The sequence below is a fragment of the Cervus elaphus genome, chromosome 23 (assembly GCF_910594005.1).
Source record: "Cervus elaphus chromosome 23, mCerEla1.1, whole genome shotgun sequence".
Taxonomy (NCBI): Eukaryota; Metazoa; Chordata; class Mammalia; order Artiodactyla; family Cervidae; genus Cervus; species Cervus elaphus.
Genome location: NC_057837.1, coordinates 14,159,165 through 14,187,116, shown reverse-complemented (window position 1 = coordinate 14,187,116; position 27,952 = coordinate 14,159,165).

Genomic DNA, 27,952 nt, shown 5'->3' with positions numbered 1-27,952 from the left:
AGCTACTACTTGTCTAGTTTGAATATTAATTCAAATATCTGAAAAGTTATCTGTTAAAATATTTCTCCCATTTCCAATTACCTATCTTTGTGAGGTTGGATCATCTTCATACATTTCAACCAAAGCAACATATCCCAACAGATTTAATGTAGAAACTAATATGAGAATTTGGCTTTTTTCGTTAAGCTGGGCAATAAAGAGGTTTGTAAAATGTAAAGTAATGCAGTACTTCTCACTGAATTTCGGGGGGGAGGGCGTGAGATAGTTAATTTATATAAAGACTGTTAAGTTAGCATATAAATGAATTCTTATTGTAAATGAGTCAATGAATATGTAGTTTGTTTAAATTTTAAATTTGAATGTGATAAATATCAAGACATATAAACCATATAAGTAAAAATTTAATAATTTTTCAAGATGCAAGGGAGTCCTGAAATAAATGGTTTGAGAACTGCCACTCAACCTTGATTTGCCCAAGTCTAGGTTTTCAGATTTCTGTTTCTGAAATATTATCTCATCCGTGCTATGACTTTAAATGCCTTCTCTAACCCAGTAACTCACAAATTCATATATCCAACCCTGGCTTCACCCTTTAACTCCAAACTTATGTAAATTACTGCCAATGAATATTTCTACTTGGACATCTAATAGGCATCCCCAAATTAATATTGTCTACACTCTAACTCAATATTCCACTCTAAAATTGTTCCTTTCCCAATCTTCCTTGTTCTAGTACCTGGCAAGGCCCTGACTTCAAGTGTTATAAGAAAAGACTCATCTTCATCCTTGACTCCTCTCTTCTCTCACACAGCAGAGCCAACTCAGGGTCGTCAATCTTGTCAACTCTACCCACAAATTACATCTCAGATCTGACCGGTTTCACCACTTCTGCTGCTGCTGCCCTGACCTGAAACATCATCTCTCACATAGATTATTTCAATTTCTGAACTGGTCCTTCTTACTTCCTCAATCATCCAGGTTAGGCTGGTAGGTTATACTCAAGCAACCAACACTTCCAGAAGTCTGATCTGTCTATCTATCTACACATATGTGTGTGTATATATGGGCTTCCCAGGTGGCGCTAGTGGTGAAGAATCTGCCTGCCAGTCCAGGACACATAAGAGATGCGGGTTCGATCCCTGGGTCAGGAAGATCCCCTGGAGGAGAGCATGGAAACCCACTCCTGTATTCTTGCCTGGAAAATCCCCATGGACAGAGGAACATTCCGCGGGCTACAGTCTATAGAGTCGCACTGAGTCAGATATGACTGAAGTAAGTTTGTATGTGTATATATACACATGCATGTAATCACACATAATTTGTGGGAAATGCAGGAGACCCAGGTTTGATCCCTGGGTTGGGAAAATCCCCTGGAGGAGGGAATGGCAAACCACTCAGGTACTCTTGCCTGGAAAATTCCATGGACAGGCTACAGTCCATGGTGTGGCAAACAGTCAGAGATGACTGAGTGACTTCAACTTTCACAGCATATATTCATCTCAGAGTGAGAAGATAAATCTAAAATTCATCGCAATTTAGCTGGGAATTTTCCTCCATATTTCTTCACTCAGAGCCAAGCTCTTGGAACAAAGCCTCGTGAGTGACTAGCCTCCGTGGGAAAAAGAGGGATCTCTAGTGGATTTCACAACAGTGATTAAATTCTCCAGCAGAAAAGTGACAGGCATGACTGCTGCTACAAACCACTGGCTACAACTAGTCATGTGATAGTACCCAAATGCAGTGAACCGGAACAGCCATCTGTGCGTGAGCCTAGAAGGCAGACAGCCACAAGGATTTGGTGGTGGTGGGTTAGTCGCTAAGTCGTGTCTGACTCTTGTGACCCCATAGACTATAGCCTGCCAGGCTCCTCTGTCCATGAGATTCTCCAGGTAAGAATACTGGGGTGGGTTGCCATTTCCTTCTCCAGAGGAGTATTTGGTGAACAGCATGCAAACAAGAAGTTTCCATATAAATGCAAGAAAGGAAAGATGAACTGTTCTTTGACTGTAAACAAGTAACCATCAAGTGATTTTGAACTTTTCCCAATAAATCAATCTATTCTGAACAATTTATTTTCTTGTCCCAAGAAATGCTTTATCTTTTGAATGCATAGCTTAAAAGCCATAAAAAGAATGTTCTTAAAAATATATGTAAGGTTACATAAGCATAGCTGAATTCTACTGGGAAAAAAGCTGTATAGTTTTTCAAAATTAAAAGAGTTAATTTAAGATTTTGCAATAATGTGGTAATTATATGATGCCCCAATGTTTCATAGAATTCATGCTTTATATATATATATATGATATGTTATACTACTATATATATTTCATATTTACATGCAGATTGATTAAGGAATATGCACCATAAAATTCACCCATTGTAAGTATACAGATGGATGGGTTTTAGTAAATTTATGCAGTTGTGCAGCCATCAACACAATCCAGTATTAGAACACTTCTATAATCCTATAAAGTTTTACATGACCCTTTACAGTCATTTTCTGCTCCTACCCTGAGCCCTAGGCAGTCACTGATCTGTTCTCTGTCTTCATGCTATTGCTTTTTCTAGGAAATTAGAATTCTTGGCATTCCCTATGCATATATAAACAAAATAATATGTCCCTAACATTTATAAACATATATCTCAAAGGAATAGTGCATAGTTGTCCTTGAAGTCAGCTGAGAGCAAAATAAGGAGAAATAGGTTTGCCAGGTGAACTTTTTCTTTTCTTATTTGGCAGATTTCTAATTTAATTTCAAATAGATTTGGGTGCATTTAATGATTAGAGCAAGATTACAATAGCGTTACAGAAATTTAGAAATCAGACAAAATGTTTAAACAGAAAAGAACTCCCTAGTCCTAGGGAAATATTTTAGAGCATTATATAAGATAATTAAGAAACTTTCATGGAAAATAGTTATATTTCAAGAAAGGCTAAAAAATAATCATGTCTGAGATCAGAGTTTCCTTCAACTTTTTACATCCACTGTATAATATCCAAGGTCATTTTTTAAACACAGAGTTTATAGCTGGAAAACTTGCCAAGTAAGAGAATAGTAACCATACATCACTGAAGTCATAGGTGCTGTCACAGAGAATCTCAACATGATTCATTCCCAAATAATGAAGCAAATGAGTGTGGTTAAAGAAGTTCACCTTCAATTATCCTAAAATATCTCCCACACTATTCTGACCAAAGTGCTTGGGAAGAAAGTACCTTTAGAATAAAAAACAAAACAAAACAAAAAAAAAACTTTGTACTTCAGGTAATTCAAAGATAGGTTATCTATTGCTAGTCTCTTCACTGAAGAAAGTTATATTTTCTTAGATTACAGATGTAGGGACTGTTCTCTATTCTTTCAGGTGGATAGTCATCACCTAAGTGCAATGGCATCATTGACTCAATGGACATGAGTTTGAGTAGGCTCTGGGAGTTGGTGATAGACAGGGAAGCCTGACGTGCTGCAGTCCATGGGGTCACAAAGAGTTGGACACAACTGAGACACTGAACTGAACTGATGTACAAACAATAGATGTCCCCAGGAAAAGTGAACTGTTCTAATCATCTGATAATATGCTTTACAGAACACAGACTCTGAGAGAGAAAGAGAGAAAGTAGAGAGGGGAAAAGTACTGAGTTCTTTAAAATAAACTTAAAGTAATTTTAGGATTGTGGCCAATTATTAACATTTATAAAATGAACTTATTTAAAATGAGGACAAGAAGAGGGCTGACTTTTTTGGGGAGAGTTAGTAGAAATGATTACTTCCACCATGATAAATTTTGTAGCACCTAGTTTATTTTAGTAGATTTTTTTAAATTAACCTCTCTCTCTTTAAAATTTTCTTTCTTGAACAAAAGGAGACTATATCAAGTAAAGATAACAATATCCTATCAGGAAACTGTAGTCAATGGGATAGTAAGAAAGTGAAGTGAAAATGTTAGTCGCTCGGTCGTGTCTGACTCTTGAGACCCCATAGACTGTAGTCCACCAGGCTCCTCTGTCCATAGAATTTTCCAGACAAGAATACTTGAGTGGGTTGCCATTCCCTTCTCCAGAGGATCTTCATTACCCAGGGATCGAACCCAGTTCTCCTGCATTGCAGGCAGATTCTTTACTTTCTGAGCCACCAGGGAGGCCCCAATGGGATAGTAAACTTATTGTCAAATGACAACAGTCAAAAAAATCCCGTAGAAACACATCGAGCACGTGTAAGACATTGGATGAAGACATTCAGCTATGACTGAAGAGTCATATTCCTTAAAGCTGACACATTCATGGTGAGCTAGTGCCAAGACAAATGCAAGCAGAACTATAGCCTGAAAATACTTAAACATATTATTTGAATTCTCAGAAGTATCATTTTTACTTAAAGTAAACATTGGCATGCAAAGCCAATAGTCTGAGTAATCCGGTCTTGAAGTGTAACTTTATTTGTTATGGGGATTTGCTCAGGGAAGAGAAGGGGGAAAAAATAAACCCAACCTTCTTCTACTGCAGAGAGAAAATAGTTGTTTCTGCAACACTGGAGACATTCTTTGAGGCCATGTAAGTGACACTGCCTCAAGCTACTTTAACAGTTCACAACTAAGACTTGATTTAATTGTTTTTAGTAAAATGTTTCATTGGCATATGCACTGGGGGTTGATTGTTGTCTCTCTATTAGCAGATGAATAATAAGTTCTACAGTGAGAATCTCATGCTCTGACCAAGTAGCTGAGTCACAGACACTTTGAAATTAACAAAAGTAGCTCTCTTAATTCTCTGATGAATCTCTTCTCTTAAAGAAAGTGGAGCTGATGCGAAATTTAAAAGCTAAGGGCCATCAACTTGGGATCCATGGTCACTCTAGACCCCATGGGGCCTCTGCAGTTGTAAATGAAATTGTGACTGTGGGTGTATTTTTTACTGTTCCGTGGTAAAATTTTCATGACTTCAATAAGCCTCACAGAGAGATCTATGGTCATAAAGTTGTGTATATGGGAAGCACTTGTGTTTTAAGCCTCTTCCCTTGTTTTGACTGACTCCTCCCTCATCTCATGGCTCCCTGTTGTTTAGGGAACAAGTCAACATCAAAGTTGCACCCTTGGCTGCAACACTTGTCTTGCAACACTTGTCTTGCAACACTTGTCTTTCAACACTTGTCTTCCAATCTTCAGATTCTCCTTCACTCCTATGACATTCTAAGTTGTCCCACTGTAACGAGAACAGCTTGGATTTCAAGGTTTGTTTTTCCATTATAGGTACACTATAAAGCATTCCTAAGAATACTCTCTATTCATTTCTTACAAACTTTGTTCTTTCACCCATTCTTCAAGCTTATTGTGTTTTGAAATTTCTCAATTTGGGACAGTTACTTTTAAATTTGCTACCTGAATCTCTTTCCAACTGTCTAACTACTCCTTGTCTTATTCTTGATGCATTGAAGCTGACTCCTTCATGATGAATACTTACCTTCAATCCACTTAAAGTTATCTAGTCAATAAGTCATTGTACATTATTTGCCTAAAATTGATATAAAGCTTACCAGTTTGTCTTTTCTTCTTGTAAAGATTCGCATTAGTCAATTTCTACCTTTCTGATGCTTTTACATTGCCCATTATTTCTCAAAGATCATTCTGCAAATTCATTCACAGGTTTTTAAAATGTGTTAAATTTTGCTAAAAGGAAGACATTTTTACTATTTGAGATTTTAATCTAGTTTTAGTGAAGGGTAGGCTAACGGCTATTGCAAACAATCCCCAAATCTCTGTGGCTTAGCATAATCAACATTTACTTCTCACTCATGCAAATCCCAGCATGAATGTTTATAGTCATGCAACTCTACCCTGAAGTCTTTCCTTCTGAAAAGATAACTTGGGACTCAGCTTCTTCCATCCAGTGGTGCTTTTGTGTTCTTGAGACCTCAAAGGTTCTGTTGGATTCTCTGCCTCTGACTTGCAGTCAAGAAAACAAGGGGAAAGCGAACTGAGACTCATGCAGAAAATATTGGAAGCCCAAACTCAAAACCCTGGCATGCAGGACTTTCACCATCTTGAATTGCTCAGAACTAAATATGTGGCTGGGAAACATCGTCTTTCTCTATGTCAGGAGCAGCAATGAACTGGTCGTGCACACTTAGCATTGCCTCAGGTAAAAAATGTCTTTCTTGTTAAAGTTTTTTCTGCTTCTTCAGATTAAATGCACATCTTCTGATGAAGAAAAAAGTAAAAATGGAAATGAAATATGCTTTTGCATACCTATCATAGTTTTTCCCTCAGTTAAAATATTTTTAAATAACTCCTTTGAGTTGACATTTTCACATTTTTTAATTGCATTGCATTCTGGGTATTGATTTTCTGATGCAGTTCTTATGGGATTTTGCCTTTGCATCAAAGGGCATGCGTCCTTCTGTCTTCCGTATGTGCGTACTCTTGAAAACTGGGTTCTCTGCAGCGAGAGTTCCTGAACCCTTGTTTTAATCATTGCTTCTTTACTCCCGTCATCAATCCACAGGAATATCTCAAAATCATGCTCATGTCCACATTTCAGACTACGGTATTCTTGGATTCAGAGTCTAGTCTGCAGTGGTAAGTACTTTGCTTTTCTTTATCTATCGCAACATGACCTTCACAATCTTGACATTTTACTGTTCCTTGGTTGTAAATCACATTCCCTGGTGATTATTAGCTGTAAATACACCATGCACACACACCATCTGTGCTACCATCTATCCACCCAGCAGCTCTCTCCTCACGTACTGTGTAGTTAGGACTTCCCACTCCCATGCAAGTTAGCATTGTCATCTGTGATGCCTCGTTGCTGGGAAGTCCTGCACAAGGCCTTCTCCATCGTCGTTGGAGACAAAAGCAAGTCTCTTGAAAACCCATAGGTTCTTGTAAATGTTGGCTTCTGTCTGTAATCCCCAGGTTTCCTCACGAGCTTCTGAGACTTCAAAGTTAGAAGGAGTCTTTGGGCAATGTAATTAAATAGAATGCATTTCATTGAGGTTGAAAAGTTGCTCCTAGTAAGCAATACATCATCACCCTCTGTGTGTAGTTGTAAGATACTTTGAGGCCCTTTCCTTGGAGAAAAGTTGTAAAGAGACCTTTTTTGCCTGTAATCTTTGAAAAGCAAAGCAACATTGGCTAAAAGTGTTCTCTGCCCTTAAAAACAATAAAATAAAATGAAGTTGAAAGTTTTAGAATTTTAATGACTGATTTTAAATCAAACTGTTACCCAGAAGTAGAGCAGCATACTGAAATTTCTGTGTTCTTTTGTTTTCCCAGGTGTTAGCAATCCCTCCCGGCTGAACTGGTTCTGTGTTTATCCCATCCTTTGGATCATTAATAATGACAGTAAATAAAGCCCAACCTAGGAAGATAGTTCTTTTAATCTGACAGGTACTCAAGAAGTAGTCACGCCTCAAAATGAAGAAATACCCATAGCCAGAACTCCCTAAGTTTCCCATGTAATAACTGAGCTATTCAGCACTAAAATTCACTTTTCTTAAATGTTAGATGTTTGGCAAGAGTCTTGGCAGAGAATCCCACAGTCCCCGACCCCCTGCAGCCCTGGGCACTGCCTGTCAGTGCCACTCACCCCAATCTGCTGCTCTCATACAAGCAGGACTTCCCTGGAAAAGATGACACAGTTCAGTTCAGTTCAGTCGCTCTGTCATGTCCGACTCTTTGCGACCCCATGGACTGCAGCATGCCAGGCCTCCCTGTCCTTCACCAACTCCTGGAGTTTACCTAAACCCATGTCCATCAAGTCGGTGATGCCATCCAACCATCTCATCCTCTGTCGTCCCCTTCTCCTCCTGCCCTCAATCTTTCCCAGCATCAGGGTCTTTTCAAATGAGTCAGCTCTTTGCATCAGGTGGCTGAAGTACTGGAGTTGCAGCTTCAACATCAGTCCTTCCAATGAACACCCAGGACTGATCTCCTTTAGGATGGACTGGTTGGATCTCCTTGCAGTCCAAGGGAGTCTCAAGGGTCTTCTCCAACATCACAGTTAAAAAGCATCAATTCTTCGGTGCTCAGCTTTCTTTATAGTCCAACTCTCACATCCATACATGACCACTGGAGAAACCATAGCCTTGACTAGACGGACCTTTGCTGGAACTTAGTTTACCTTTATTTAATTTTAACATCTGCTTAACAGAAGACATACATTTCAGAACAATTGGATAATTTTTAAAAATCACTCCTAATTCCACCATCCAGAGAAAGCTGTTATGGATTTTAGCAAGCATTATGATAAAATCTTTCTGCTTATATTATTCCAAATACATTCTATAAATATATTCATTTAATTACCCAAGTGGTAAACTATAATTAATTTTCCATTTTTATTAAGAAATCAAATACTGTAGATTATATTAATAACCAAATAAGCAGCAATCGCATTGGTAAGAAATAAAACACCATCAACACCATCTAATCTGCATGTGGACCTCTTGCTGGGTGCACCCTCCAAGTCGCCAAAGAATTTGGCATTTCTTTTTTCCTTGTTGTATCGTTTTCCTTGTGGTTTTACATGCACATGTGTAAGTATTTACATATTAGTTTGCTGTGTTTATATTTAAACTTCATAAAGATGATGCTATAGTCTAAACTGTGTCCCCAAAATTCGTATGTTGAAGCCCTCCCACTCAGAGTGACTGTGTTTGTAAGTAAAGTCTTCAGTAGGCAGTTTACATAAAATGAGGTCATAAAAATAGGGCTTTAATCCAATAGGATAGTGGACTGAGAGGAAAAGGGAAATCTCCCTGCCATGTGAGGACACAGCTAGAAGACAGGAGTCAGTGTGTAGTCAGGAAGAGTGTTCTTAGCAGGAGCCTGTTTAGTTGGCAGCTTGATCTTGGACTTCCCAGACTCCAGAATCATGAGAAAATAAGTTCTATTGTGTAAGCCGGTCCATGGTATTTTCTTACAGTAGCCTGAACTGACTAAGACATATGACTTGGCTTTTTAGTGTTATTTGTAGGCTTCTTCACTTCACGTGCGTGCTCAAGCTCTTTGTGACCCCATGGACGGTAGCCCACCAGGCTACAGGATACCAGGCTCCTCTATCCATGAAATTTTCCAGGCAAAAATACTGGAGAGGGTTGCCATTTCCTATTCTAGGGGATCTTCCCAACACAGGGATTGAACCTCTGTCTCCTGGGTCTTCTGCATTGGCAAGTGGATTCTCTACCACTGCGCCACCTGGGAAGCCCTCGTCACTTAATGTCATGGCTCTGATACCATGCATGCGGTGTACAGTTGTCACAGAATTCTGTTGCTTGATGATATGACAACTTATTTTTTCATCCTTATACTGATGCATTTAGGTTGTTTACAGTTTTCTGCTATTATAAACATTTTATAACTATCTCCATTAATTCTCATCTTTACCAACACCTGGTATTGTTCAACTTTAATTTTGGCAATCTAGTTGTAGTGAAATGGTATTTCATTGTCATCTGTATGTGCTTTTTTCTAACAGATTGATTCTTTACCTCATTATTTTTTTGTTGTTGTTACCTGCCTTGCTTTTTCAAGAAGTATGTACTTAATGTTTTCTGTCATTTTTCTACTAGCTTTTTTATTTCCTATTGGTTACTGTGACTTACTACACTTTCTGGTTATTTGTTACTATTATACAATCAAAATATTTTCCTTCAGTTTGCAGCTTCTCTTTTTACTCTCTATGTGATTACCTTTGAACAAGGGATTTAAAATTTTATGGAATTGAAATTGCCGATATATCCTTTGAAGTTTCTGATTTTCTATCATATTTTTAAAATACTCCTTATCTAGAATGTATAAAGGCATTTTATGGTGTCAGGCAGAGAATACATTTCCCACCAATGGAACTATTTTTTCTAAAACCATATAGTGTATAATTCATATTTTCCCTGCTAATCTGTAATGCCATCTGCCATCTCTGCCATATACCTTATCTATATACCAATCTGTATCTATCTCTCTCATCTTTATGTGTTCTATGTGTTTTATGTGTTTCAGTACCAAATTTTCTATCTTTTTCTTGAGAACACTGTCTTTAAAATAATATTCTTGCTATTTTAAGTTATTATAAATAAATAACTAGTGTTAAGTCATGTCTTTGTGACCCCATGGGCTGCAACATCCCAGGCTTCCCTATCCTTCACCATCTTCTGGAATTTGCTCAAACTCACGTCCAACTGCAGTCATTTCATATGCTAGCAAAGTAATGCTCACAATTCCCAAGCCAGGCGTCAACAGTACGTGAACTGAGAAATTCAAGATGTTCAAGCTGGATTTATAAAAGTCAGAGGAACCAGAGATTAAATTGCCAACATCCATTGGATCATCAAAAAAAAAAAGCAAGAGAGGTCCAGAAAAACACCTACTTCTGCATTATTGACTATGCCAAAGCCTTTGACTCTATGGATAACAACAAACCATGGAAAATTATAAAGAGATGGGAATACCAGACCACTGTATCTGCCTTCTGATAAATCTGTATGTAGGTCAAGAAGCAACAGTGACAACTGGACATGGAACAATGGATTGTTTCTAAATTGGAAAAGGAGTACATCAGGCTATATACTATTACCCTGTTTCTTTAACTTATATGCAGAGTACATCATGCAAAATGCCGGGCTGGATGAAGCACAAGCTGGAATCAAGATTGCTGGCAGAAATATCAATAACCTCAGATATGCAGATGACACCACCCTTATGGCAGAAAGCAAAGAAGAAATAAAGAGCCTCTTGATGAAACTGAAAGAGGAGAATGAAAAAGTTGGCTTAAAACTCAACATTCAAAAAATTAAGATCATGGCATCTTGTCCCATCACTTCATGGCAAATAAATGGGGATACAGTGGAAACAGTGACAGACTATTTTGGGAGCTCCAAAATCACTGCAGATGGTGACTGCAGCCATGAAATTAAAAAACGCTTGCTCCTTGGAAGAAAAGCTATGACCAACCTAGACAGCTTATTAAAAAGCAGAGACATTACTTTGCCAACAAAGGTCCATCTAGTCAAAGCTATGGTTTTTCCAATAGTCATGTATGGATGTGAGAGTTGGACTATAAAGAAAGTTGAGCACCAAAGAATTGATGCTTTTGAACTGTGGTGTTGGAGAACACTCTTGAGAGTCCCTTGGGCAGCAAGGAGATCCAACCAGTCCATCCTAAAGGAAATCAGTCCTTAATATTCATTGGAAGGACTGATGTTGAAGCTGAAACTCCAATACTTTGGCCACCTGATGTGAAGAATGGACTCATTGGAAAAAATCTGATTCGGGGAAAGATTGAAGACAAGAGAAGGGGATGACAGAGGATGAGATGACTGGAAGGCATCACCAACTGGGACATGAGTTTGAGCAAGCTCTAGGAGTTGGTGATGGACAGGGAAGCCTGGCATGCTACAGCTCATGGGGTCACAAAGAGTTTGACATGACTAAGTAACTGAACTGAACTGATGTCCATTGAGTCAGTGATGCCTTCCAACTATCTCATCCTCTGTCACCCCCTTCTCCTCCAGCCTTCAGTCTTTCCAGCATCAGGGTCTTTTCTAGTGAATTGGCTCAACATCAGGAGTCCATAGTTTTAGAGCTTCAGCTTCAGCAACAGTCCTTCCAATTAATATTCAGGGTTGATTTTCTTTAGAACTGACTAGTTTGATCTTTTTGCTGTCCAAGGAACTCTGAAGAGTCCTCCAGTTCAAAAGCATCAATTCTTCAGCTCTCAGCCTTTTTATGGTCCAACTCTCACATCTGTAGATGAGTACTGGAAAAATAATAGTTTTAACTATATGGACCTTTGTCAGTGAAGTGATGTCTCTGCTTTTTAATACACTGTCTAGATTTGTCATAAACCTCGGTATTTAGTAGCATAGTTTTCTCTTCCTCTTTAGATATCTTAGCTACTTTTGGTTCATTGCTCTTCCATCTATACTTTAGAATCAGTTTGTCAAGACCTGGATGAATCTGTTGAAATTTTCACTAGGAGTGCAGTGAAGCTGTAGCTAGATTTGTACAATGTATGTTTGTCAGGGAAGCCAAGATGCAGAAAACTATGAATACTTTGACACCATTTTTATAAAAGAGCCATATAGTTGTACACATATGTATGTATGTATGAGGAAATTTTCTAGAGCTAATAAGTCATAAGATTTCCTAGTCCCACTAAAGGATTTTGAAGCTTCTCCGTTTCCCCATCCCAGGAAAGCGCCCCATGGGTCATCCTCCTGTCAGGCACAGTAGAAGACCCTGTCGTGGCAGGTTTTTGTTTGGATAGTCTGACTTTCCTTAAACTTCCAGCCAGAGAAAGCAATCCTGAACAATGCCTTCTATGTCAGGGAACAAGCTTTAAGTAGAAAGATTCTTTTCTTTTCTGGGCTCAGCCCCAAAGACAGCCTTCATTCCTCCATAATAAAGGATATTAACAGGGTCTGCAAACATATTTCCATTTATTTTCCCTTAAAATAACCACTTTCTGAGGGTGCTAGTTTTCTGCTTGCACATAGTAAATGCTCAGTAAATATTTACTGAAGTAGGTAATATTACTTAATCCATACATGGCATAGCAGACATTCCTTAAAAAAATATCTGGCATGTGGATGAATTTATTCTGAATGCACATAATAAATACTCAGTAAATATTTATTGAAATGAATAAGGAAGAAAGTAATCCATCTTGTACAAACTATAAAGGACACTGCTTATAATATGTGCTATGTGGATATCTCACATAGTTTCAATGTTAATAAAGTTTTTACCAGTTTTTCTTTTTCCTTGTTATTCTTATTTAGTGAGAGAAAAAAATAAATGATTGCTCACACATTATCATCAAAATTGCTCATCTGTACTACACTGAACTCCTTAACAATGATATACACTTAATCTGGAAATGTAACACAAGTCTTACTATTTTTACTTTTTTAAAACTTCGGTATGTTTCCCATATTAATAAGCAGCATTGCTTAGCCTCCATACTGAAGTTGTAGAATTATTTTTGAAAGTTTTAAGATTACTAGGTACCAGAGATTATTCTGTAGTGCCCTCTAGGTTACAACTTTATAAAGGGCTAATTTAGGCTTATGGACAGCTACTTTCTCCCAGCTCCACCTCCTAAAGCAACATCCAGAAGAACTTCTCTGAATAGCCAGTGTACTCAATGAGTAGCAGATAGAAGAGCTTTGCTGTTGATCTGATTTTGTTAGCTAGCAAATAATCTTAACACATGTATTTTGAGAAAATTTTAATTATATTCAATTTGGAGATAAATGAAATAATGGAAATTATAATTTTCTGTGACCCTAAGTGGCAGTTATTGCCTCTATGTTATGATATAATTCTTACATATTATTATTTTCCAGATTGTTGAGTCTCATTGCAGATTTTCTAGGGGTGGGATAAAGAGATACTTGCTTTTAACAATTTTCTTTGGACTGTATGCTTGAAGTATTTGTTGTTGTCCAGTGCCTTGGTTGTGTCTGACTCTTTGAGACCCCATGGACTGCAGCATGCCAGTCTTCCCCGTCCTTTGCCGTCTCCTGGAGCTTGCTCAAACTCCTGTCCATTGATTCGGTGATGCCATCCAACCATCTTGTTCTCTCTCACCCGCTTCTCCTCCTGCCTTCAATCTTTCTTAGCATCAGGGTCTTTTCTGATGAGTCAGCTCTTCGCATCAGGTGGCTAAAATATTGGAGCTTCAGCATCAGTCCTTCTAATGAATATTCAGGATTCATTTCCTTTAGGATTGACTGTTTTGATATCCTTGCTATCCAAGGGACTCTCAGCAGTCTTCTCCACCACCACAGTTTGAAACCCCGTCCTACTCCTCCGCCATCTTGAAAGCATCAATTCTTAAGTATTCAGCCTTCTTTATGGTCCAACTCTCACATCCATACATGACTACTGAAAAAAACATAACTTTGACTATATGGACCTTTGTCGGCAAAGTAATGTCCCTGCTTTTAGTATGCTGTCTAGGTTGGTCATAGTTTTTCTTCCAAGGAGCAAGCATGTTTTAAATTTGTCACTGCAGTCACCATCTGTGATGATTGGGGCCCAGGACAATAAAGTATAATTTATATATATATATATGTATACACACATATATAAATGGATATATGTATGAAGTATAGTTAATATTATGTATATATATATGTTAATGGGTATATGTATGAATATATATATACATGAATGGAAAAGAAGTTGTTGCATATATATATATATGAATATATATATGACATCCTTTTTATCCATTCATCTTGTCAAGGGAAGTTTAGGTTGCTTCCATGTCTCAGCTATTGTAAATACTTCTGCAGTGAACATTAGGGTGCATATATCTTTTCTTTTTGAATTAGAGTTTAATCTGGATATATGCCCAGTAGTGGGATCACTGGCTTATATGGTAACTCTATTTTTAATTTTTTAAAGAAACCTTTATACTGTTCTCCATATTATGTATAATTTGGAAATTAATCCCTTGTTGGTAGCATCATTTGCAAATATTTTTTTTGCCAGTCCATAGGTTGTCTTTTCATTTTGTTTATGGTTTCCTTTGCTGTGCAAAAACTTTTATGTTAATCAGGTATCATTCATTTATTTTTGTTTTTATTCTCATTACTCTAGGAGGTAGGTCAAAAAAGATCTTGCTGAGATTTATGTCAAAGGGGTGTTTTGCCTATACTTTCCTCTAAGAGTTTTATAGTGTCAGGCCTTACATTTAGGTCTTAAATCCATTTTTAGTTTATTTTTGTGTATGATGTTAAGGAGTGTTCTAATTTAATTCTTTTACATGTAGCTGTCCAGTTATTTCCAGCACCACTTGTTGAAGAGACGATCTTTTCTCCATTGTATATTCTTGTATTTTTTTCATAGATTAATTGACCATAAGTGTGTGGGTTTATTTCTGGGCTTTATCCTGTTTCATTGATCTATATGTCTGCTTTTGTGCCAATACCACATTGTTTTGATTATTATAGCTTTGTAATATAGTCTGAAGTGAGAGTGTGTGATTCCACCAGCTCCATTCTTCATTCTTAAGATTGTTTTAGCCATTTAGGGTCTTTTGTGTCTCCATACACATTTTAATTGTTTTGTTTTAGATCTGTGGAAAATGCCATTGGTAATTTGATAGGGATTGCATTGAATCTGTGGATTGCCATTGACAGCATGCTTACATAAATAATATTGATTCTTCCAATCCAAGAACACAGTGTATGTGTTTTCTTAAATTTCTTTCATTAACATCTTCTGTTTTTCAGAGTATAAGTTTTTTGCCTCCTTAGATAATTCTGGAAAAACTAAATTATAAATATAAGGATCTAGAATATGATTAATATACTTGTTTTATATTGATTAGACATAAAACCAGCTCAGTTGGCAGATTTTAGGTGTATTTATTTGGAATATTCAAAGCAAAGACAATATGTTTGTATTATCTTAAATTGATGTGTGTATGCACTTTTGTGGCAGCATATAGAACTAGTAAACCCAGAACATCAATACATATTACAATATCCAGAATATTAATCAAAATATCAGGAAATTATAATAATCTATCCAACATCAGAGTATATTATATTGAACACATACTATTTCATTGCTAGTGGGAAACACTGAAAATAAAGTTTTATTTTAAAAATACAGTGTAGTAAGTGTTGCTGTGGAGATTGGCAAACAGGAATTCAAAAGGATGGTGTGAACCAATAAAGCCAAATTTCATATTTCTAAACTTATTTCAAAGCTAACCTTGATCACTGAATTCATGAGGGTAGCAGTAATGAGTAAGATTGTGTAAGTGGAAACATAGTGATCTGGGCTAAGCAAATCTGGTAAATGCTTAAATTGTGTTTTTTCTCATTTTGAATATGTATTTTTAAAAGCATTCACAGTAATAACTCAGCTGCTCATTTGTTCAACCAAACTAAACAGAATAGAGTGTGAATAGGTCAGAAAGTGTCCAGTTGGAGCTCTTAGTAGGTTAAAGAAAACTGGTAGAAATTATTTTGTCCCCTTAAGGTAGTTTTTCTCATGATTCCTGGTAATTGAAATTTTCTTTGGTTGTTAAGGAACCATTAAAAAGCTGTTTCTTCATCAATTAGAATCTTGCTGCCAGATTGTATGACATTTCGTGAACCAGCTTTAATTTGTTATACATTGTTCCAGAAGGTGAGATGAGATTAGAGGGACTTGTGTGTTAGTTGAGAGATGTATTTTACACTGACTTCTCATGGTACTTTTCTAGTAATTCAAATATAGCGGCATGATCTTGATTAGCTAATCTTTCCACATCAGCATTTTCAGATGGTACTTCATGAAATTTTCACTACAATTAAAAATGCAATTAAAATGGATTATCTAAATCAAAGTCAATCTTTAATTACTGCCTACTATCTAGATCCTTATTTCGTGATAGAACAGATAAAATTCTAACAATTGCAGTGCTAATGCCTTCATTATTAAAAACAGAATAATACCAGTCTTTTGAGGCTCATCTCATTTCCTATCAGTTCTTTTTCACATTGTCATCGAGGAGTTTGCTTCTTTTAACAACCTACTGCCTTCTTAGTCCTGAGCTGATTTTTATATACTTCTCCTAAGAAAAATTAAATTATACAAAGTTCATCTAATTAATCCAAGTCCTTTCATGTAAAAGGAATGGGTATTTCACCTGAACTACTTGTCCTAGTTCTTCTTCACTTCTCCATTTTTTGCCATTGTTAGCTATTGCAAAAAAAAAAAAAAAATACAAGTAAGAAAATTGTGGGGGAGGGAGGAAATGCTTTATTCCTTTTTAGAAGGTAATTCTATTTACTGTCACATCAGCCTTTAGTTGTTTTCTAAACCTTGTCAATTTGCATGTGATTCACTAGCACGGTTTGCCTTCTAAGTGTGTCAGTAGTGTTAATATTGGGCAATGAGGTGAAAACTGACGGATCTAAAAGTCAAAGGGCCCCTATGGCAATGTCCATGTGCTAGTTATGTAATGGTAGGAAGGTCCCCTAGGCTATGGGAGTCTCTATGTCCTCATCTTTAATATGAGGATGGCAAAAGTACGAACCTAGAGGCATTATTGTAAAACTCAGGAATGATTTATTAAAGTTCTGAGTATGTACATAGTTGCATTGTTGTTGTTTAGTCACAAGTTGTGTCTGACTCTTCTGTGACCCCATGGACTGTAGGTCACCAGGTTCCTCTGTCCACAGGATTTCCCTCCAGACAAGAATACTGGACTGTGTTGCCATTTCTTTCTCCAGGAGAAAGAAATTCCTGCCAACCCAGGAATTGAATCCACATCTCCTTTGCAGGTAGATTCTTTACCACTGAGCCACCTGGGAAGTCCACATAGTTCCATGGTAGGTATTCAATAAGGGTAGTTATTTGATTATACCTTAGTTTCTTCCATGTTGCTATACAACCTATCTGTCTATCAAGATAGTATGTTAACCTAGGAGTCTATAAATATTACATAGTCAAAAAACTTATTTGGTGGACTCTAGTTTTCTGAATGTTGAGCTTTAAGCCAACTTTTCACTCTCCTCTTTCACTTTCATCAAGAGGCTTTTTAGTTCCTCTTCACTTTCTGCCATAAGGGTGGTGTCATCTGCATATCTGAGGTTATTGATATTGATATTTCTTCTGGCAATCTTGATTCCAGCCTGTGCTTCATCCAGCCCAGCATTTCTCATGATGTATTCTGCATATAAGTTAAATAAGCAGGGTGACAATATACAGCCTTGATGTACTCCCTTTCCTATTTGGAACCAGTCTGTTTTTCCATGTCCAGTTCTAACTGTTGCTTCCTGACCTGCATACAGGTTTCTCAAGAGGTGGGTCAGGTGGCAGAAAGTGAAGAGGAACTAAAAAGCCTCTTGATGAAAGTGAAAAAGGGGAGTGAAAAAGTTGGCTTAAAGCTCAACATTCAGAAAACTAAGCTCATGGCATCTGGTCCCATCACCTCATGAGAAATAGATGGGGAAACAGTGGAAACAGTGCCAGACTTTATTTTTTGGGGCTCCAAAATCACTGCAGATGGTGACTGCAGCATGAAATTAAAAGACACTTATTCCTTGGAAGAAAAGTTATGACCAACCTAGATAGCATATTAAAAAGTAGAGACATTACTTTGCCAACAAAGTTCGTCTAGTCAAGGCTATGGTTTTTCCAGTGGTCATGTATGGATGTGAGAGTTGGACTGTGAAGAAAGCTAAGTGCCGAAAGATTGGTGCTTTTGAACTGTGGTGTTGGAGAAGACTCTTGAGAGTCCCTTGGATTGCAAAGAGATCCAACCAGTCCATCCTAAAGGAAATCAGTCTTGGGTGTTCATTGGAAGACTGATGCTGGAGCTGAAACTCCAATACTCTGGCCACCTCATGCGAAGAGTTGACTCATTGGAAAAGACCCTGATGCTGGGAGGGATTGAGGGCAGGAGGAGAAGGGGACGACAGAGGATGAGATGGCTGGATGGTATCACCGACTCGGTGGACACAAGTTTGAGTAGACTTCGGGAGTTGGTGATGGACAGGGAGGCCTGGTGTGCTGCGATTCATGGGGTTGCAAAGAGTCGGACACGACTGAGCTACTGAACTGAACTGAGCTTGAATATGCTGGTGTTTTCCCAATATCTCAATATTTGCATATATAAGTGTTTACCAACTGGTTGAAAGCATCTAACCCATATCTGATGTTTAGCACGTGTAATCCTGAAACGTCGTTATGAACAACCTAACCAGATATGGCATGACATCAGTCTTTTATAAAAGCTATACAGAAATTGCCTTTATCTCTTGGCAACTTCAGTTCAGTTCAATTCAGTTGCTCAGTCGTGTCTAACTCTTTGCGACCCCATGGACCGTAGCACGCCAGGCCTCCCTGTCCGTCACCAACTCCCAGAGTTTACTCAAACTCATGCCCATCGAGTCAGTGATGCCACCCAACCATCTCATCCTCTGTCATCCCCTTCTCTTCAATCTTTCCCAGCATCAGGGTCTTTTCAAATGAGTCAGCTCTTCGCATCAGGTGGCCAAAGTATTGGAGTTTCAGCTTCAGCATCAGTCCTTCCAATGAATATTCAGGACTGATTTCCTTTAGGATGAACTGGTTGGATTGCCTTGCTATACAAGGGACTCTCAAGAGTCTTCTCCAACACCACAGTTCAAGAACATCACTTCCTCAGTGCTCAGTTTTCTTTAGAGTCCAACTCTCACATCTGTACATGACTACTGGAAAAGCCATAGCCTTGACTAAATGAACTTTTGTTGGCAAAGTAATGTATCTGCTTTTTAATATGCTGTCTAGGTTGGTCAGATTTTTCCTTCCAAGGAGTAAGCATCTTTTAATTCCATGGCTGCAATCACCATTTGCAGTTATTTTTGGAGCCCCCCAAATATAAAGTCTCACTGTTTCCAGTGTTTCCCCGTCTATCTGCCATGAAGTGATGGGACCAGATGCCATGATCTGAAGTTTTCTGAATGTTGAGCTTTAAGCCAACTTTTTCACTCTCCTCTTTCACTTTCGTCAATAGGCTCTTCAGTTCTTCTTCACTCTCTGCCATAAGGGTGGTGTCATCTGCATATCTGAGGTTATTGATATTTCTCCCAGCAATCTTGATTTCAGCTTATGCTTCCTCCAGTCCAGCATTTTTCATGATGTACTCTGAATATGAGTTAAATAAACAGGGTAACAGTATACGGCCTTGATGTACTCTTTTCCTGATTTGAAACCAGTCTGTTGTTCCATGTCCAGTTCTAATTGTTGCTTCCTTACCTGCATACAGATCTCTCAGGAGGCAGGTCAGGTGGTCTGGTATTCCCATCTCTTGAAGAATTACCAGTTTTTTATGATCCACACAGTCAAAGGCTTTGGCATAGGCAATAAAGCAGAAATAAATATTTTTCTGGAACTCTCTTGCTTTTTCTATGATTTAACAGATTTTGGCAACTTATACTCCAGCAAAACATTAATACACACTGAGTTATTAAGTTATCAGAATAAATAGCCAACAAATTGGTTAAGTACTATTGCATTTGTTAAAAGACCAAATACTTTTAAAGCTCAGAGAAGTAATTTCTGTACCTGTATATCAGAGAAAACCCCAATTCTTCCATGACACAAAGAAAGCTTAGTTAGCAATATTGATATTCTGAAACTTCTGATATATTGAAGGCAGATAAATGTAGTAACCTGTGGGTGGCATAACTTGAGTGAAAAGCTAGTGAATAATGTATAAACTATCATAAAGACTATAGACAAAATTGGCCTAGTTCTGTGCGGTAGTGTGAATGACCTTGAAATCACAAGACAGGATATTGATACAGCAAAGACTGAGCAAGACATGAAGAAGAAAATATTTACAGTGAAACTGAAACAATAATTAGGATTTATTATTTAGTCTGCAAATGATAGTCTTGTTTGACCCAAGTTGATACCGATGAATTTATGACTAGTTTTCTCTAGATTGAACAGTTAATATTATTTCTTCACATGGCAGTCCTGTATAATCAACTTCAACTTGAGTTAAAGAAATGTTAATCATCATTGTTGTTCCTTTTATGGTGGAAGAAAAAAATAGATTCCCTGAGGATTACTGCCTTTGTGTCATGAAGAGGCTTAAACAAAAATAAGTGACTCTTTCAAAATGTTTTACAGATTGACATTTTAGTTCTTATGCTTTCCTTGGAGATTAAATATTCTAAGAGTCTAGTAGCCAGGTATATCTTATAATGTCACTGAATGTTGTGTAACTACTGAGTTCAGTGTTGCATCTTTTCAGTTCGCAGTGGAAATCCAACAGCAATATTCTTCTGCTAGAAAGAATAGCAAATAATCAATAGACAACACAAAACTATAGGGCCTCTGGCTGCATGAGTAGTTTGTGGTATCTAAAAATAAAAATACCACTTTTAAGATTATAGTAGCATTCATAAAGAAAAATTTTACAAAAGAATTGCTATTAGTTTAACTCAATTTGAAAATAAAAGGCATTTAGCAAACGAGAGAAGTGTGTGAGTAGTGACTAGTTTTTGCATAAATTTCTAATCACTAGTTTAATTTTAGGGATAATTAGTGTAAATTAATAACATACTGCTCATGTAATAGGAGACGTACCCTTGGTTTCTAAAATGAAAAGAAAAATATGTAATTTTTGGAATGACCCAAATATTGATTATTTTTCCCCTCTGGTTAGCTTTAGTCACCTGATTTGTGTTTGATTCTGTGCTGTAATATACCTTAGGATGTAGAAGGCTCTTATTTCATATGATTTTTCTTTGCAGGTAAGAATGTTTTTCTATGAATAGGACTTTACTTGAAAACAATTACATACTTAAATATAGTCAAACACTTTTAGTGAATTCTAGTTTTGTTATTATTAGCATGCTTTTTAATCAGAATTTCTTGGAAACTTCAATAGGTTAAGAGGAATTGTGAATCCTCCCTAAACCTGTTATTTTATTATATTATACTTCATTAGCAATACATGACATGGGACATAAAAACAAAACAAAAACTGCTGCTTTTATTTAGCACAGACAAAAAACGCCACAAAACACATTTCTAATTTTTGTCAATTTTTTTTGTTTGAAATGCTTAACCTATAAGCATGATAATTTTTGAATATAAATCAATTTTAAAAAGACCTAAAGATGACCAAGTCTCTCATCACCAGTGCCCTGTATCTATGTCTGCTCAATGTGTACTTACTAATTTTCCAAACTGATTTAATCCAATGATTCTCCCTACCTGTTTTGATGACCGTGTATAGGTCTTTCCATAAAGGAGTCTTTTGTTTACTTGTTTGCTTGCTTGCTTGTTTCAGGGGAGTCAAAAATGTATACAATTAAATTTAAATATAATTGTCATTACATTTAGTGAGTGAGTGTCCTCTGATTTTTAGTGTGCACATTACTGATCACTTAACCAGGTTGCCTGTTTGTTCACTCAGGCTGAGGGTTAGGGGTTCCCCAGTCCCCCAGCGTTCCTCAGCAGACAAACACCGCCAAGACTTACCACAAATACAAACAGCCATTTCTGAAGATGTGATCAATCTTTTCTGCCTAATTAGGCTACGAAAAAATGATCAGAGTTTTTCTAAAGCAATTATTATTAGGAAACTTTTTTTTACTTAAAACATTATAGAACCAAATATATTTTAAAAGGAAACCCTATTTCTTAAGCACAGCCTGTCGTGGCCTGGGTAATGCAAACTTAACAAAATACTCTCCACTGTGACCTCCACCATTTTTAAAGGTTCAGTTTTGACCGGCACTGGCCGTGATATTATACGTCTAAGTTAATATTTTTAGGTGGTGATGTTCAGCTGGCCATACTCTAGATTTAGGTTATTTCTTAGCATCTACAATTTCTGAGGTCATTTCAAGCCTCATTAAAAAAAAATTTACTCTCAAGCAAGTAGAAATCATCTGGCCTTTCAAATGCCACCCACCTTGTTTCTGAATGTTCTGCGCTAACTTTGCAATCACCCTCGTCATGGTTACTTTAGCACCAGGCTCCAGGAAGATTGAATTTCATTTCTGGTCTCTCCATGACCTGTTTTGTTTACCACAAGCACTGACTTATTGGGGAAAAAAATTTAAGGCTAAGTCTACTCTTCAGTAAAGTTCAACTCCTCCATGGCCTATGCTAAGACAATGACGGAAACTGGTCACATTTGCCTTGATATTTTATGGTTTTACTCCCTGCAGAATACCCCCATCATCGACTTCCCCCTAAATAGGGTGACCATAAAATTTATTGTCCAAATGGGAAGACTTTAGAGAACAAAAGTAGGTGCTGGTGATAGTTAGTCTAGACAATAGCCTTAAACCAGGACTATCCCAGGCCCCCTGGGACACAGCATCACCTTGCTTTAAGCGCATGGTTACTGAAACAGCAGAGTCATAGAGAGCCCTAGTCAAGGAATGAAGGGCCATGAACCCTTGTGTAAAAGCATCTTTTAAATAATGATACATGGTGAGCTCAGAGAAAATTTAAGTAGAAGTAGGTTGTCTTCACCTTACTTTCTCATTTCTCCCTGACTCAACTTCCTTTTGTACCTCCTCACTCATGCTTCTTTACATCACACCAGCATAGTTGTCCATTTGAAAAATGCGCCCCTGTGCTCATTTTAGAATATATGGAATATAATAAAGTGCAGGCATGATTTCCAAGATTCTAATGGGATCTGTGAAACAGGTCTCTGGGGAGCCTTTGGAGAGACATGGTAGTCTTATGACAGTTTGCAAATTTACTCTTGACTTTGACAGATGCCAAAGACTGACTTTATCTGAAGTACTCATAGATTGTCTCCCCATAATTTGGCAATATGTGCCTTGGAACTAAGCTTACTCTAAGATAAGAGCATTGCCAACCTTTGCAGTTTTACTACTGTTACCACATAGAAGAAATCAGACAATCTACTCTCATTACTATATTTTACTAGTGAAAATAAGGTCTTTCCTTTGCCTCTAAACAGTCCTCCATATAGCACAGCTCATCACCTTATTGGCAGTTCTGTTTTAAATGTGGTGCCTGGGGCTACATGATGCATAGTACACCTAAATTGAATCTATAAAGAGAAATTTTAATCCCCTTGTTGGTATCTTTCCGATAACAACATTTGTTTCAAATTTTCGGTATCTCCATGAAAGACATTTTTTTTTTTTGCTGCAGTTGAGAAATATGAAATCTGATCATTCCAATCAGATGGATCTTTGGCAGAGATAAAAACCACAAATTATATACTTAAATAAATGAACCTGAGAGATAGAGAATTTGTGAAAGATCATGTGGTTGAACCAAGCGTAAATCCACCACTGTGTGTGTGCTAGATTCAAAGACATTTGAATGGAGCACAAGAGTGACTAGATCAATCATTAATGTATCATCCTGGTCAAGTATGATATTTGTCTATTATTACTGTTATTTTCTTATGCTCATAGATTAGGAGCAAGTGTGAAGTTGCTATGATCCAGTTATTGTTCTGGATTCAATTTTCAGGCTTATGTTAATGAGTGGAAAATTTAGAAAAACACTTAAAGTGCAATAATCACTTAATGTTTTTCTCCATCCCAATTTTCAGGTGAACTGGCTACACCATTCAGATCAATATCAGTGTCTGGGATTAGCAGATGACATCCATCAGCCTCATCTTTAAAATGAGACAGACCCTCTCCTCCTTTTACTTTCTGTCTACATGGGCTTTGGTGTCATTTTTAAAGTCATTCATTGTTCATATGTCCAGATATAGCCTTTAGTGAAAAAGTTTTCTTTTCTTAGCATCACCATTTTTTTTTAAGTAACATACAAAATCCCTTGAAACTCATACTCTATTTCATATAATTTACTGGTTTACACATCACCTGAAATAAAGAGCGTATCAACTTGTTAATTTGCTACATCTGAAATCTTGAGTGTAAAATCTGTATATGAGATGGAATGGAAAATACAAAATTATGGTTGAGCATTTAAAAGAACAAATAAAGAAATAGGAGGATTCTGAAAGAACTTTATTATTCCATATTAAAACTGAGCTAAAATTGAACCTCTCTCTAATCTAGATATACTCATGAAAATGATACCCAAATTGGATTTTTTAAAAAAGCAATATTTAACCCTCTAAAAAATTCACGGTTTTAAAGTCACATCAAATGAATACCTTTGTAAAACAAATATTCATTCCTTTTATTGGTTTTATGTAACATTTTGCAATTTAGCAAATGCAAAAGCAAAATTTTGCAAAAGCAAAAATTTTGCAAAAGCAAAATTTTAGTTTGCTTTTGTGAAATACATCTAGATTCTGGATACTCTTTTCTTCTTTGACTATATTTCTGATTAGGGAATCTCACCAAATGCCATGGACTTAAACAGTGTCATCCTGTTGTTGGCACTCATAATTGTATCACCCTGAATTCTGCCCTGATCCACAGAGTTTACCTCTGCCTACATTGAAATGCCCAATAACCTCCCAAATCTGATACACTAGGGTGGGGTTTTTCCATATTATTAACAAGGTGACAACCTCCACCTGGTTGCTCAGGTAAAACCTAGGAGGTAGTACATCATGAGAAACGCTGGGCTGGAAGAAGCACAAGCTGGAATCAAGATTGCTGGGAGAAATATCAACAACCTCAGATATGCAGATGACACCACCCTTATGGCAGAAAGTGAAGAGGAACTAAAAACCCTCTTGATGAAAGTGAAAGAGGAGAGTGAAAAAGTTGGTTTAAAGCTCAACATTCAGAAAACTAAGATCATGGCATCTGGTCCCATCACTTCATGGGAAATAGCTGGGGAAACTGTGGAAAAAGTGGCAGGCTTTATTTTTTGGGGCTCCAAAATCACTGCAAATGGTGATTGCAGCCATGAAATTAAAAGATGCTTACTCTTTGGAAAGTTATGGCCAACCTAGATAGCATATTAAAAAGCAGAGACAATACTTTGCCAACAAAGGTCTGTCTAGGCAAGGCTATGGTTTCTCCAGTGGTCATGTATGGATGTGAGAGTTGGACTGTGAAGAAAGCTGAGTGCCAAAAAATTGATGCTTTTGAACTGTGGTGTTGGAGAAGACTCTTGAGAGTCCCTTGGACTGCAAGGAGATCCAACCAGTCCATCCTAGAGGAGATCAGTCCTGGGTGTTCATTGGAAGGACTGATGCTGAAGCTGAAACTCCAATACTTTGGCCACCTCATGCAAAGAGTTGACTCATTGGAAAAGACCCTGATGCTGGGAGGGATTGAGGGCAGGAGGAGAAGGGGACGACAGAGGATGAGATGGCTAGATGGCATCACTGACTTGATGGACATGAGTTTGAGTAGACTTCAGGAGTTGGTGATGGACAGGGAAGCCTGGCGTGCTGCGATTCATGGGGTCGTAAAGAGTCGGACACAACTGAGCAACTGAACTGAACTGAACTGAATATCTCTCCTTTTGTCTCTTATTTACCCTCTCTTCCCAATTTTCTTATCCACTTTCAAGTTTGCTAGCAAGATGTATTTTGAGACCAAATTTCCTTGCCACTGAGTCTAAATACAGTAAATAATCACTATTGTCATCCCTCTTAAAGTAGTTTAAAAACTTCCTGGCTCATCTGCCTAGAATTCTTATTAATATCATTTTACTAGTGTATATTTTTCACTTAGCAGCAAACATATACCTTTTGTAATACAAAAAATTATTGCATCGCTCCCCTGTTAAAATGTGAGGAAACTACCTATAGATTGATAAAATCCAGTCATTAAAGAGGAAAATAGAGATACCATATTAAAACTTTAGGGATCACCAAGATTGAAATTTAGAAAGTAAAATATAAATACTCTGACAGTAATAAATCAAGCATATGTGTGATAGATAGATGCAGGCATAGGTACAGAGTTGAGAGATATCTAAATGATATGATTACAGATGGGAAAAGAAACCAGAGAGAATTAATTTATTCATTTTCTTTCATAACAAGTCTCATTTGACACTACTGAATCTTTATGCACCATTTATCACAAAAGAAAATGAAAAAAAACGACAAATTTCAGAACAGGGAGAAGAAACTTCTAAGATGATTCTAAAGCATTTTGTTATGCCAAAACCTAAAGTACTGCTTAAAGAATGAAAATCCAGCAAAATGACAAGTCAGCCTGTAAGGGCTTCTATTGGCCAAACCTAGGAAATTTGAGTATAAACATGACAGTGAGAAGCTGTAACCTGAGGAAAATAAGACTGCAAGCTCCCAAGCTGCTAATGAGCAAACAAACGCAGGTGCACACATAAGTACATATACGTATGTATCTTATATATATATAAATATTATATATATATACACACACACATTGAATAATGGAGAGAAGAAAGTTCTTTTCTATGATAGAATGACAGCTAATGAACATAGAAGAAATAAGAGTTAGAAAATCACCACTTTGAAACATAATAATAATTATGGCCCAGCATGTATGTATAAATATTGGCCACATATTAGGAAATAAAAGGTCACATTGAATTTCAAAAAGTAGAAAAATCACATTTGGCAATGTCTGATCTGAGTGCAATAATAGATCTAAAAACCAATGATAACGTCAAAAATATAAGAGAAAGAAGAAAAAAAAGGAATGGGGGGAGGAAACAATGTATGGATATTGAAAGAAAGAAAGGAAAGAAGAAAGAGGGAAAGGAAGATAAAAGAAAAAAGGAGGGATGGGGAATACATGTAAATCCATGGCTGATTCATGTCAATGTATGACAAAAACCACTACAATATTGTAAAGTAATTAGCCTCCAACTAATAAAAATAAATGAAAAAAAAAAAAAGAAAAGGAAGAAAGGAAAGAGGAAAGGAAGATGGAATTTACCTGCAGTCCAGTGGTTAAGGCTCTGTGCTTTCACTGCAGGGGGCTCAGGGTCAATCTAAGATTCTGCATGCTATGTAAAAAAAACAAAAAAAGGAGGGAAGAGAGGGAGAATTCCATTTCGTTTTTCTTTATTATGTCATATTTTTACCAATAAAATGTAGTAGAAATGTACCTTCCTTTGTATCTCCTTACTTTATACTCTTTTTGATCTAATTGTCTTAGGTATTTTTCCTACATGAATTTCAAACCATGTCAGTGTTACAATTTTTGCTACAATTGTTAAGTATAATTTAGAAAACTTCACTGTGTTTACCGGTATTTTTGGTTACTCTGTTCTTTTTTTCTTTCTGGGGTCCCAAATTTCCATCTTTTATTGTTTTCTTTCTGTCTAGAAAACTTTTCTTTAGCTATTTCAGTATAAGTTTCTGATAGCTTAATACCTTATTTTTTTTTTTTCATCTGAGAAAGTGTTGAGTTCTTATTCATTCCCGAAGGATATCTTTGCTGGATATAGGATTCCTAATTGACAGTCCTTTTCTTTCAATAACTGAAAAATATCACTTTTTTTCTGGCCTGCAAGCTTCCCCATGAGAAATTCACTATTATTTGAATTGTTTTTCCTGTATAGATAAGATGCTGTTCCT